We start from the raw sequence: 13,670 nt of genomic DNA on the forward strand, positions 1-13,670 counted from the left end.
GTATGTGTGTGTTTTTATGATCGTGGGCATGGTGCCTGGGTCTAAGCCTGGGGCAGTAGTGTCATTAACGTCTCTGGCCCCGAGTGTCGCCCTCGCTGGAGATGTCTCTTTACTGGCTGGATAGATGGATGGGTCATTGCTTCCAACCCTCCCCCTACCCTCTCTCTCATCACCAATTCTCTCTGCTATCACCTTGATTTAGCGTCACATTTCTTATTCAACCGTGGCCATGATTTTATTCATTTATTTATTTATATATTTCGGTTTGTTTTTGAGAAAGATTTCCACTCATGCAAGGTTCGATTTGTTTTGGAGGTCAGAGCAAAGAAAAACACCAAAAACCCAACATGAAAAACTGTTAAATAATCATTAAGAGTGGATTAAACACTGAGTCACAACACAACATTTTTTATTTTCAACATAAAACGACACAATATACCCATCAACCCAAAAATTACAGCTCTAGACAAACAGATGGCAGAGACAGAAACAAATGTAGACATTAGCATTTAAATCTTAAGCAAAACAAGTGTTTTTCTATTGAGACAAAATACTTACAGTGTGACAGAGATGCTTAATGTCGTAGATGAATAAATCATCCCAATATATTATTAAACATGGTTAATAATGGAATAAATGTACATCGATGACCAAAGTGACATACCATTTTATTTACAACCAGCCTGACAGCTAAGTGAGGCCACTGCATATAAGCATTAATATTTTATACTGTGGTCTGCATTAGAGTAACTCACATGTTAAACACATGACTGTTCAGCACCATGGATTGAGTCACAGTGGAATTTGATTTATAGGGCTGATCTGCAGGGATCTACAGATTAAACCAGGGAGGCGGATAAAGTCCTAGTTAAGGTTTCTTCAAAATAAAATCGGTTGCATAAAACACCCTTGAGTCTTCTCCTTAAGGTGTCCTTAAAGATTTCCCATAAGTATTTATTGTTTCCTTGGTCTTAAACTTAAGGAATTTCGAGACTGTTGTACAAAAGACCTTAGCAACCAAAGCAAGGTGGCAATCTAAAACAAAACTTAAGGTACCTCTGAATCTATCCTAACTGCAACATCACTGAGTTTATGGTGATAAATGAAAAAAACGAATGCCGGGTTCACACTACACGATATCAGTCCGATTATAGCCCGATGCAGCGTCGTACAGTGTCGGCTCGGATCGTGAACGACAAGGAGTGTCGTATGCGATAATCCATCGTTCCATCTCATGTAGTGCGTCATAGTAGACGCCAACCGACGCCACATCTTGGAGACGTTCTCACAGAAAGTCTAGCATGTTTAATTTTCTTTTTGTTGTTCACGACTTTCCATCACAGCCGTCACTTTGACCAATAGAAACAGAGCGATCTGCTGTCGTAGACAACTGTATGACAAGAACAACCCAGCCTTTTAGATATTTCCTCTAGGGATGTTACCACACAGAGTAAAAAGGGAAAAATTATGGTGTGACACAGCAGAGGCATTTTGTCAACCCGCTGAGTACTGCCATTAGCATCAAGCTAACAAAGAATGTTCATAACAGAGGATATAAAGTAAGAAAATTAAAAAATAGTGGCTTTTACTCACCACAACTGCAGAGGCTACCAGCTTCATGTGAAACAGACTACATTATAAACAGGCCGTTATTTATTATTCCCTCTGTATTTTTATATTTTTACTTTTTATCCTTTTTATATTGCCTTGATAAAGTTAATGCATCGCACCATCATTTCCAACTCAACACTTCTGTATCTGTTTCAAATTAAAAGCTCCTCATAACCTCGGCTGAGAGAATCCCTTCATTTTCTAAATAAGCTTTTATTGTGAAACATTTGCAGGAACTTGTTTTGGAGGATTCAGTGACTTGCATACTTCAGATGTAGCTCCTGACATCTGGTGGTGCTTTTAACGTTACTTCAACAACATTTCGGCTGGCACATGAACAGACAGTGGTAATATTAATAATAAAAATAGGACAAGAATAACCTGATGACATCACTTGCATGAAAGACGACCAAGGATAATTGGTGTGGACCATCGTGTAGTGTGTCATGTCTGTCGGCCAAGTCACGGCACAATTTTATGACTCCACAATCACCCAATCCGACATAGTGACTATTGGAACAGACAAAAATGTTGTGTAGTGTGAACCAGGCATAACCCACCCCAAGAAGAGTATTCTTCGACTAGAAGAACCCAGTGGGTACGCTTTTGATTTTACACTATAGTTTTGACTGAATTCATTTTCATTGCAGTTTCTTCCAGTTGTTTTCTGTTTTCTGGTATCAAGGGATCAAATTAACTTTGTAGTTTGTGCTTTCTGTGATTGTATCCCTCCAGAAGTTTGATCTTTTCCTCCTCTGACTAACATGGTTTTCTTGACTTCTTTTCCTCTGCCATCTTTTCACTGTCTAACTATAAGCCAGCTTTGTGAGATGAAAACAGGCATCACAAGAGTGAGTCCAAGCAAAAAAGCTATCTCCAAGGCAACTTTTACTGCGGTAAATCTCTTCCAATGCACCAAGTGAGTTATTGTTTTTCTTTAACTAAGGAAACCCTTCAGGGATTCTGTGCAACTGAAATTAAGTCTCTATAGTGTCATACTTAAGGAGAAAACTTAACCAACCAGTCTCAGAACTCTAGTCTTAAGCAAAAGTGGTGGTAGCTTCTACTCAAGACCCCGTTTCCTCTGTGTGTCCCTGTTTGCACTCAGATTGTGTATTTTGGAGCTTCCCCTCCAGGCTGTAAGTTGTACGTCTGGTAATAGAGGTCACGAGAAATGCTCATTCTCAAACCCTGAGGATACATAACCCCATGGCCCACTAAACTTTTGAGGAGACAGCTCAGTTTCAGGAAGTTTTTCCTTTTTTTCTGTCTGGATTTATCAGTGCTGTCTGTTCACTGAGCGCCTGTTTCTGTTTCTTAAACAGAGCAGATTTTATCGAGCTCAGACATCAAGATATTCTGCAACTTCCTAATAAAGTCACAGCTGTAGTGTGTGTGTGTGTGTGTGTGTGTGTGTGTGTGTGTCTGTATACAAGCAATTTAATACTGATTTCTTTTTATCATGACTGCAGTTGCTCCTTAGCTTTAATGAAGTGGGTATTGGTGTTACCATGGCGATGAGGGGCCTCTTACTGTAACCAAGAAGTTATTACAGCACAAACTATGATCTTTCCCTTAACTTAACACCTACACACTCACTCCATGCCACAAAATTAAAACAAAAAAAAAAAGAAAAAGTTTCCATCCTACTGGGATCTTCATCAGGTCAAAATGTCTGAAAAGTGAAAACCACACCCGTATTTATACATAACACACATAATATATATACATCAGCTACATCCTCCCATATTTCAGTCTATACCACACATTTTCAAAAATATATAGTATCAAAGGTCTATAGTGTAAAATTTAGTGGCATCTACCAGTGAGGTTGCAGAACTGAAACATCTCTCAGGTGCCAAGTGTGTGGGAGATCTACAGAGGCTGCCATGAAAATGCAAAACCAAGAATAGCCCTATCTCAAGCCAGTGTTTGGTTTGTCCCTTCAGGGCTGCTGTAGAACAACATGGTGGACTCTATTGGAGAGGACCCGCTCTGTATGTAGATATAAACCGTTCATTCTGAGGTAACAAAAACACAGTGATTCCTAATTTTCAGGCGCTTATAAAGTAATAAAAATGTAGTCATGAATATTATATACCATTTCTGCCAATAGATACGCCCCAAAACAAACACTGATCCTTTGAATTAAAGGCAAAATAGAGTAAACTTTGAATACAGATATTGGGTCTGAACACCGTTCTAAAAATGTTACTCAGCCGAATCCCAATAAGGGGATAAAAACACACCTGTTATATTTATGAGCACATTTTCATTCTCATAAATGTGCGTGCTAGCATCTAGGGAAAAAAAAGTTCTGATTATTTATTTTAGATTTTTTTTATTTTCTCTAAAATTCAAAATGGTAGTTGTTTTATGATGCCTCTTCCCCCCATCTTTCTGTGTGAAGATAGAATTTGATTGTCACAACTAATAAAGACCTAATTTCTGTACATGTATTTAAGATTTCTTCTGTTTTACCTGTGTTAATGCAGTGTATATCTGAACATAGGTGATGTAGACTGATAAATGGGATGATGAAGCTGATATAATTAATTCATTCATTTTCGTAACTACCTATTGGGGGTGGCGGGGGGGTGGAGCATATCCCAGCTGACACTGGGTGAGAGGCAGGGTTCACCCTGGACAGGTCACCAGACTATCACAGGTCTGACACATAGAGACAGACAACCATTCACACTCACATTCACACCTAAGGACAATTTAGAGTCACCAATTAACCTGCATGTCTTTGGACTGTGGGAGGAAGCTGGAGTACCCAGAGAAAACCCACGCTGACATGGGAGAACATGCAGACTCCACCCTGGGTTCAAACCAAGAACCCTCTTGCTGAGAGGTGACAGTGCTAACCACTGCACTACCTTGCCACCCATATGTTTTATAGAATATCATATATGTTGATTATTTTGTCAGCCGGCTTTTCTGTTACTGTTTTTTTCACCATGTACTTTATTTCTATGTACTTTACAATATTATGTTTATCATAATTAATATTATATCATTATATTTTTTAACATTTTGACGTGATGGAGATCGAAGTAGGATCTAAAAAATGTCTTTATTACCTCTGCCAAGGAGGTTATGTTTTCGCCGATGTTGGTCTGTTTGTTTGTCTGTTTGTTTGTCTGCAAAATAACTCAAAAAGTTATGAACGGATTTTGATGAAATTTTCAGGAAAGGTGGATAATGGGACAAGGAACAGATGATACAATTTCGGTTGTGATCGGTTGAAGCAAAGTGGATAAAAAATTAAATAAAGTCTATCGTCTGACAGCCTCAGCAGCAATTCCAATTTCTAAAGATGGTGAAAATAGCGGTGAAAATAGCGCCATCTGGTGGCCGGAAAGCACATCTTGTTCTACTTGCTAAATATTGTTGTAAATCTAAAGTTGAAATTAATGTTCTGTGTTGGAAAAAAAGAAAGTGAAAAATACAAAAAAAAAATCATATTATATTCTGTGTTGGTACGAAATAAAAACGAAATAAATACACCACAGTGTCTCCATGGTGAAGGCATATATAACCTAACTAATAATGATAGTGATGCAAATAACCTAATTGTGATGCAGGCTGCAAAATCTGATGCAGAGGGGGAGGGAATATCACCTACTTGGCGGAGGTCTGCACTCTGCATTTTCAAGCAGGAAAAGAAATGGTAGCTTAGTCACAACCCTTTCTTAAATTACAGCTAAACAGTACACTAAAATGCATTTGTAATAACATTTGAAACGGCAAATATGCAATGCAGCAACAAACACGGCCTTTGACCGTTTGTTCTGGGTTTCGTGAGCCACGTGCATTGCACTGGTTGGAGCGGAGACCAGTGACGCTGCTCTGTCAATTATTGCATCAAACCCAGGCCATATTAGATATATGGTGTTGATTGCCCAGGATCTGGCTGGATGGAAATCATTTTGAACCAGATTTGAACTAGACACATCTGCCAAAGCAAATGTAACATGACCTTGCAGATTCATCTGCTTCCCAAGCTGGTTTTCAACCTTACCAAACTTCAACCAGTCAAAGAGCAGGTATCAGTTTTGGGGGCTGTATAAGGGATTGATACTAGTGTCATGTGGCGTCAGATGAGAAGAAGCTCACACATGGAGGGAGAGCAACAGAGTATTTTGTTTTAAATTTGGAGGACTTATTGTGTGCAGTGGTCCACCATTTTCTGTCCAACCCTAAATCCCCACAGTACTGCAGTCCTTGTCACTGCTAACTTTACTGCAGGCCTCAGGGTGTTGAGAGCCATGTGCTTCTCCCAACACACATATAGCCACCAGCTGCTGCTTTCTACCACACAGCCAACAACGTCACCAGGAGGGCTCTCTGTCTAGTTTTTGTGTTTTATATTTTTGTAAGCAGGCCTCGGGGACGGACTTTTTGAAAGATGTGAAGATCACAGACACATCAGAAGCAGAGTAGCCTATGTAAATTAACAAAAGTAACAATAATCCCTTCCCTTATTTTGAGCCGAGGAGTTTAGATTACCTGATTATTGGGAGCACAATTGTACGTCTGTGAGAGGAATTTAATGCCCTTGTTTTGTCTCCTTCATTCTTCCTCCTCCTCCTTTTTATTTTTGTGTCTCAGGCCGCGAGAGGGAAGAGGGAGAGGAGCATGGGTGATAATGACTTGTCAAATTAGAAGCGATGGAACCTGCAGCGAGTGTAAACACAATTCGGAATGTTCAGATGACATTTTCCAAGCTGTATTTCTACTGGGGGAGATTAGCGGAGTGACAGCTCAGCCTGAATCTCATGGATCACAGCTGCACAATGGAGAGCACACACACACACACACACACACACACACACACACACACAAAGACAGAGAGAGAGAGAGAGAGAGAGAGAGAGAGAGAGGAGAAATTACTGGCATTTTAATACTACACAGCAGACTGACACCTGCGCAGACAAACACACAGATTCCTCCATATGTGCACACACACTTTGCATTTGGCTATCTTGTGATTTGAAATGCTTCTCCTCTTCTCCCAGTCATGGTCCAAAGGGCTTGGCTCAGCCAGTCATGCCGTGTATGGATTCATGTCTATGTAACCTGCCCGCGCCCCGTCTGCATGATGGATGGTGTTCGCACACAGCCTCGACTTTATAACTTACAGGGACTTTATTTGCATGTGTTTCCATTACCAGTAAAACCGCGCGTGATGTAGGAGAGCTGTTTTAGTTGTTAAGATATTAGGGGCTCCTGTTTCTTACTGTTCTATTTTACGCATGGCCGTCCTCCCTAGTGCAGTGGTGGCGGCGACGGCAGCAGCCATGAACGGCGCTGCTCATTTCCCAACTTCGCCTATGAAATAAAGAGCCATTTACGAGGAACAATGTCCCGGCCACCACATCTCCCTCTACGCTGCCCCCACTATTGGAGAGATACTATTGAGAGTCCCGAGCGCATCAATTTGGGCCTCAAATGACTTTCTCCAGCTGGCCAAATCCTGACAAGCTTTCTGTTCTCCTTAAAAAGAGCCCTTTATCATCAAGAGAAAGGAAGAAAGGATGAGCGAGGGACAGAGTGAGAGAGAGAAAGTCAAAAAGCTAATGTCTCACTGACACCCTTTCTCACACAACAGGGGAAATTTCTGTTCTATAACGGGTTCTGGTTAATTTGAAGTCAATTGGAGAGTTATTAAAAGGATCTGTGAGCTGTGCTGAACTTGGTCAAGGGCAACAAACTCACCCTGGATTCTATGTGAAACAATAGACACAGGACCGTCACCTTCAGGCAAACTTGAAAGTTTCTATCATTTGCGAATAAACTACTTTTAATACTGCGTATGTAGATTTGATTCCATCCTGTTTTACTTAGTTATTTCAGCCTGGAATACGTTTTCCTGCCGTTTCCTTTTGAACACCTGCTTAGATTCCGTGGGGCAAATCCCATTGTTGCGGATTTGCTTCATTTTTTAAGGTATTGTTTCAGGTTTATCTCTGAAAGCTTCATGTTGCCTCTGAAATTACTCTGCCAATATGTATGCAAATGTCAAGATCCACCACCACAAATTAGATTTACCTCATTTCCCTATTGTTCCTACTGTATATCCTTTTTGTGGTCTTCAGGTGCAGGTTCAGTAGTTTAATGTAACACTTCTGTGCATTATGGCACAATTTAGTGTGTGCACTGCAAATAATGTCAGGAACCAACATTAATAAAGCGAGATGCAGAGGAACGGAGCCTCTCTGATTAAATTCACATGCACATGATGAGTGTATCATACTGATGTGGGCAAACACACGCTCACACACAGGTATAGCCAACAACTAAATGAGGATACTGGCTGTAATCCACAGGGAACATATAGGGATGGTGCAGCTATTCATTGCCAAACACAACAATATAGAACAACCTGGAAATAAATACATAAATATAAAATAAAGGGAGGAAGAGAAAAAAAAATGTGATTATGTTTTAAATTAGATTTGATTTAGATTTATTTTGCACATATATGTTTATATATTAGGGCTGTCAAGCAATTAAAAAAGTAATCCAATTAATTTCATGCTTTGTGACTCTGTGATTAATTAATCTGAATTAATCACATACATCAGCATTTGCTGTGAAAGTATTTAACAATTTCAATTCAAATGAATTTTGACATTGCAATCCATTTTGCAAGGAAGTTAGTTAGTCGGTCACAGGTAGACTCTTACTCAGTTTGAACGCCTGGTTGAGTGTGGCCTGATGAGGCTGGCTGCTAGTGCTAGCATCAGAGGCTGTGCTAGCTCAGACCTTTGGGTTTGCTACTAAATGCTTTGCGTTGAGGTGATATTTCAGGCTTGAAGTACTCCGATGGTACAAAAGTTTCTTACTACAGAAACTGCAGAGAACGGTGCTCCTATAAACAGTTCCATCTGGGTGTTTTTAAATGTAAGTGTTCCATTCACGAGGCCAAGCATCCATCCACCCATCCGCCTACCTAGCAAACATATTCAGTAAAGAAGTATTTCATACAGAGGTATTTCACATCCAAAAAGGAGTAGGAAGAAGTAAATACTTATCAAATCATGCATCTTTTATAATATTTAATCAACAAATTTTAGATTAAATATGACTCTTCCCACGTTCTGGCACAGTGTTTCCCACACATACCTCAATCAAATCAATCTCATTAAAAAAAAAAAAAAGATTCAAAACTACAGAAAAACAGATCAGTCAGAATAAAAAACAACAGACAAACAAAAAAACTGTCAGTTCCCCTTTTCAATCATCCACCTCATATGCATTCAATCAAATGTTGTTTTTATATCTCTCTTTTTTTAATTTGTTATATGTTCTGTGTGTTTTCACTACAGTTGCTCCGTAAACTAACCCCTTTGACTGTAATACAAAATTTTGCATTAGATATTTTGCACGAGTTGTTTCTTGAACATAAAAACTCATTGTGTTGACTTTGTCTCATTTGAAACAACTCTTGGATACTGTTAGCTCTGCACATGATTTGAACCCTTTTGTCAACCAGGTCTTCAAATTTTTGTGCTTTTAATTTGTTAAGTTGGCTCTCTATACATGGTTTGTTCATAATAATTAGGGCTCTTTTTTTGAAGGAGGAAGATTGGATGTGTTTGTTTTATATGTCTGTAAGAATGTATGCAGCACAGCCATTGGAGCAGAACATCCATTACAGCAGACATTAAGAAAGTTCATTATCATACATTTACTCATTAGACAAGGTTCCTAATAGCGGTGGCCATCTTAGTCCACGCTTGTTCAGTCTGAGGGCGGGCCTTGTTTAATCTCGTAGCGAGACACTCCGTGTTCACAGTCTGCAGTGTTTCATAGATATTTTAGTCGCAGCACTGTAAACCCAGAAGGGAGAAAAGAAGAAGCGTTCTTCTCTGATTAAGTGTGAAAGATTTGTTGTTACAGACACAAGGCAGAGTCTGGAACATAATTAAATTGTAGTAAATCAGCCGGAGTGGAATTAACACATTTCCAAAAGGTTGCGGTAATAGGACACTTTCAAAAAACAAGTACAAGAATGTTACCAGGACATTATCAGAGCAAAACAGGCCGTTATATTCAGAAGTCAAACCGATTTTATTGCTCCCTCCCCGAAGATGATGTTCACATTAAGTTTTAAGTTAATAATTAATGGATTTTGTAACTCCTATTAGCCTTTCTATTTAGGGGATAATCATGCTGTTAGTGTTGAAACTACACTTCCTATATTTTGGGGGCTTTGGAGGTGTGTGTGTGTGGGAGTGAAACCTTGCAACTCGAGCCCTGTTTGTTCAGATTTGGACAAATTAGCATAATTAAAAGTATGCAGAATTAGCCATTAGCAGTTCTCGCTTGCAGTGTTCAGACAACTATGACTTTATTACATTGATACTGAAGAAAACTTTAAAACGTGGTGATTCTCAGGCATGTAAGGAGAATTTTTTATGATTTCTGAGCAGATTGATGGTCATTTATTCGCAACAGACAACTGAGATAATCCTCAGCAAGTGTAACTCACACTGAATCTTTAAATATGTGTATTATCTGTGTCTTATGACTCTGATAAGAAGCAGGATTTTGACACAGATTGCAGCAGTCGGTCTCTAATGTATTTAAAATGCCTTAATTGCCTACATGAGCTGAGTCCAACTGCTGACCGTGTTGTTCAGCAGGCAAAATCAGCAGGCAAAACTACAACAACTTGCTTCCCTTTGTTTTAAAACCCCAGCACACACCTGTCCCTTTCACCTTACTCAGTATCTTTACCTCATGCCTCTCCATCCCCGGGGGGATGTGACTCACCGTTTGAAAACCTCTGGTGTAAAAGCTCTGGGAATATCTGCGTTTTCTGTGTTACGACGAGAAAAAGCTACAGAGAGAAAAAATGAGCTGGAATTCTCTACAAACAAAATAGCAAGGCTGCGAAAGAAGCAAATCCAGGGTAAATTACTCAATACTTCTTTGAACAATTAGCAGAAGCAGCCAGATTTGGGCTACAATAGCCACGGCGGCGGGCACAGATTCCAAGTCTGGCACTGGGCTGTTCAGGTGGGGGTTTGAGTCGGTGGGAAGCTGTGTGGCAGCAGGCCTGGCAGACATGCTGCTTGTTTGCTTTGCATATGCAGCCTTCACATCCCATCCCATCACTGTTTCACTTGCCTCCGTCTCTCTGTTGTTTCTCTCTGTCTGCTCTTCCAATCCTTTGTTATAATTATGTGAATACTTCTCCACACATTCGGTAGAGTTTAAACGAAGGTGAAACAGAAGCAGTGGGTGACAGTGTTAATAGTCTGGTACATTTCTGCAACACTTTGGTTGATCTGTCCAGCAATTTGTCTTAGAGCCAGATATGTCAACAACTACTGACCAGATGGCATGAAATTGGGCAGTGATATTCATCCTTCCCCCCAAGAATTACTCGTACTACTCAAGTTAAGATATTTTTTAAAGAATTTTAGTCATTTAATCTTTACGTTCAGTACTAACAAGCAGGAATAGGTGTGAGGATTCCCTTATATAGCCCTAACTAATGATAAACAACCTTGTCTCACTCCCACGTCAAAATATGCCCCAAGGCAGTGCTGCCATGGTTGCTGCCCAAGCGGTTTAGCTTCTATGTGAGACGCGGTGGGCTATCCATCAACTTCAAGGTAAACAGATCCATGTCATTATTAGCTGCTCAGGGCAATGGATGTAGTTTGAAGAGCGATACACCGCAGCCTTTGTTTGTGTCCCTACAAACCAGGTGTTTTTTAGTGACATCGCCAATCTTTTCCTATCCATAACCAAGTAGTTTTGTTGCCTTACCCTCACCGCCAACCCCGTTCCTACCACCGCATTCTTGCCCCTCAAAGCCTGGTGTATTTTAGTGACATTGGCAATCTTTTCCCTAACCAAAACCAAGTAGTTTTTGTTGCCTTACCCTAACCGCCAACCCCTTCCTATCGCCGCATTCTTGCCCCTCAAAGCGAGCGAGCTTTACCTAACCTTAACCAAGTAGTCTTGTTGGCTAAATCTAACTCCTGACCCCCTCTTATGCCGCGTTCTTGACACTCATGCTGGGTGATTTTAAGCAGCGTCTGGGTTCTTTTCCTAACCATAACCAAGTAGTTTTGTGGCCTAAACCTAACCTCTGACTGCCTCGTTCATGCCACTTAAAGCTGGATGTATTTCGGCAACATCTACAGTCTTTTCCCAACCATAAAAATGTAGTTTTGTTGCCTAAACCCAACCACCAACCTTTTCTTACCATCTCATTCATGCCACTCTAAGCTGGGTGTTTCTTAGCAACATCTGTGATCTTTTCTTAACCATGACTGAGTTGTTTTGTTGCCTTACCCTAACTGCCAACCCCTTTTTATCGCTGTGTTTGAAGCCAGGTGTTTTTTAGCATTGACTGTGATGTTTGCCATAGCTCAAGCTGGGTGATTTTTAGCAGCATCCAGGTTCTTTTTCTAACCATAACTAAGTCGTTTTGTAGCCTAAACCTAACTGCCAGCCTCTTTTTATGGCCCTGTTCAAGCCACTCAAAGCTGGATGTTTTTTATCTTTTCCTAACCATAACCCTGTAGTTTTGTTGCCTAAACCTAACCGCCAACTACGGCTGCCCCCTAATAGCCAACCAAAATTTAGTTGACCAGAAAGGTCATTAGTTGGCAAGATTCCAGTGGTCGCTTGATCGCAGAAAAGAAATAATTGTGAAACTCTATTAGAACCTGTGCCTTGTCAAAATAAATTAAAACCTATATGACTGGACCAATTTAATTTGAAAGGACAGACACAGGAAGAGGCAGTTAAAGACGTGGCTTGTGTACAGCCTCTAATTTCCAGGGCTGGTACCTGCGGTTATTCCACAGGCTAGTTAATAACATGTCGGGCAGGAAATCCAAAGTGTGGGATCATTTTGAGAAGGTGAAGGACGAACCCAAGGTGATATGTAAACTCATCTTCATTGGTCGACTACAAACATGATGTATCATCTGAAACACGGAAGTAGCTACATGCCCATTAGCCGACAGCAGTGTGTGACGTGCACTTGTAGATAAAATATAGGCCTATATTAATGAAGGTTCATTAGTACGGTTTTGTATTTCTCTGTAATGTAGCACAGTGTTAACAATGTTACTGATACTATTCTTTCTCACACCTTCAACTCAAACCATTGTGTTGCCCCGCCTAAAATATATACTTTAATAATTAAATTAATATCGTAAACATCCAGGCGACTAGTTGAATAATGGCCCTAAATGACGACTATTGGTTGACTAGGAAAATTCTTAGTCGAGCAGCCCTACTGCCAACCCTTTCTTACCGCCCCATTCATGCCACTTGAAGCCTGATGTTTCGTAGCGTCGTCTGTGTTCTTCTCCCAACCATTACAGAGTAGTTTGTTGCCTAAAACTAACCACCAACACCTTCTACGTCAAGATACAACACCAAAGGCTGCCCTTTTAGTAATGCTGGGGCTTCTGCCCAAGCAGCACAATATGACGAGTAGCGATGAGATCACATTGCAATAAACCATAAAATAACAGATAGCAAACAGGAAGTTGAAGATAGAATACAATGAATAAGGTAATAAGCATCAGGGGGTTTTGTAAATGAATTTAAATAAAAGCAATAAGCACAAGACATTGTTTTTAAGTTATATCTATACCTTTGTTACTATATTTTTTATTCAGTCATGACAGACAGACAGGAAGGTAGATATAGGTTGAGAGCAGCTCTCTGTCTAGAGGTTTTTTTGGATAGACAGCAAAGGTAGTTCACCATTTTTAGAAAGAAATGATCAGTATTGTTCCACATTTGCATATAAATGAACAACCATTAACTGTCAGTGAGACTGAATGATTCTGAACAGAGAAATATGGAGTGGCACAGAGATTAAAACTTTAGATATTAAGTTACTTAGAGTTGTACAAAGACAAGAAATAGAACATTAATACACAACCATGCCTCAGTGCAACATATAATGTGTAATACACGCATGCATTATTTATATTCATAAAATATTGCAAGGATAACCTTTCAGCTGATGTCGGTTCTGACTCAAAACATGAATAAATTACGGATTA

The 13,670-nt window shown here is 39.9% G+C and overlaps 1 protein-coding gene across 4 annotated transcripts in view; it reads left to right on the forward strand.

Annotated features, from left to right (window-relative positions):
- Positions 1-13,670, forward strand: part of il1rapl1a (interleukin 1 receptor accessory protein-like 1a) — a 278,552-nt gene that overhangs the window by 90,468 nt on the left and 174,414 nt on the right. The gene's annotated exons all lie outside the window — the stretch shown is intronic.

The sequence above is a fragment of the Epinephelus moara genome, chromosome 7 (genome assembly GCF_006386435.1).
Source record: "Epinephelus moara isolate mb chromosome 7, YSFRI_EMoa_1.0, whole genome shotgun sequence".
Taxonomy (NCBI): domain Eukaryota; kingdom Metazoa; phylum Chordata; class Actinopteri; order Perciformes; family Serranidae; genus Epinephelus; species Epinephelus moara.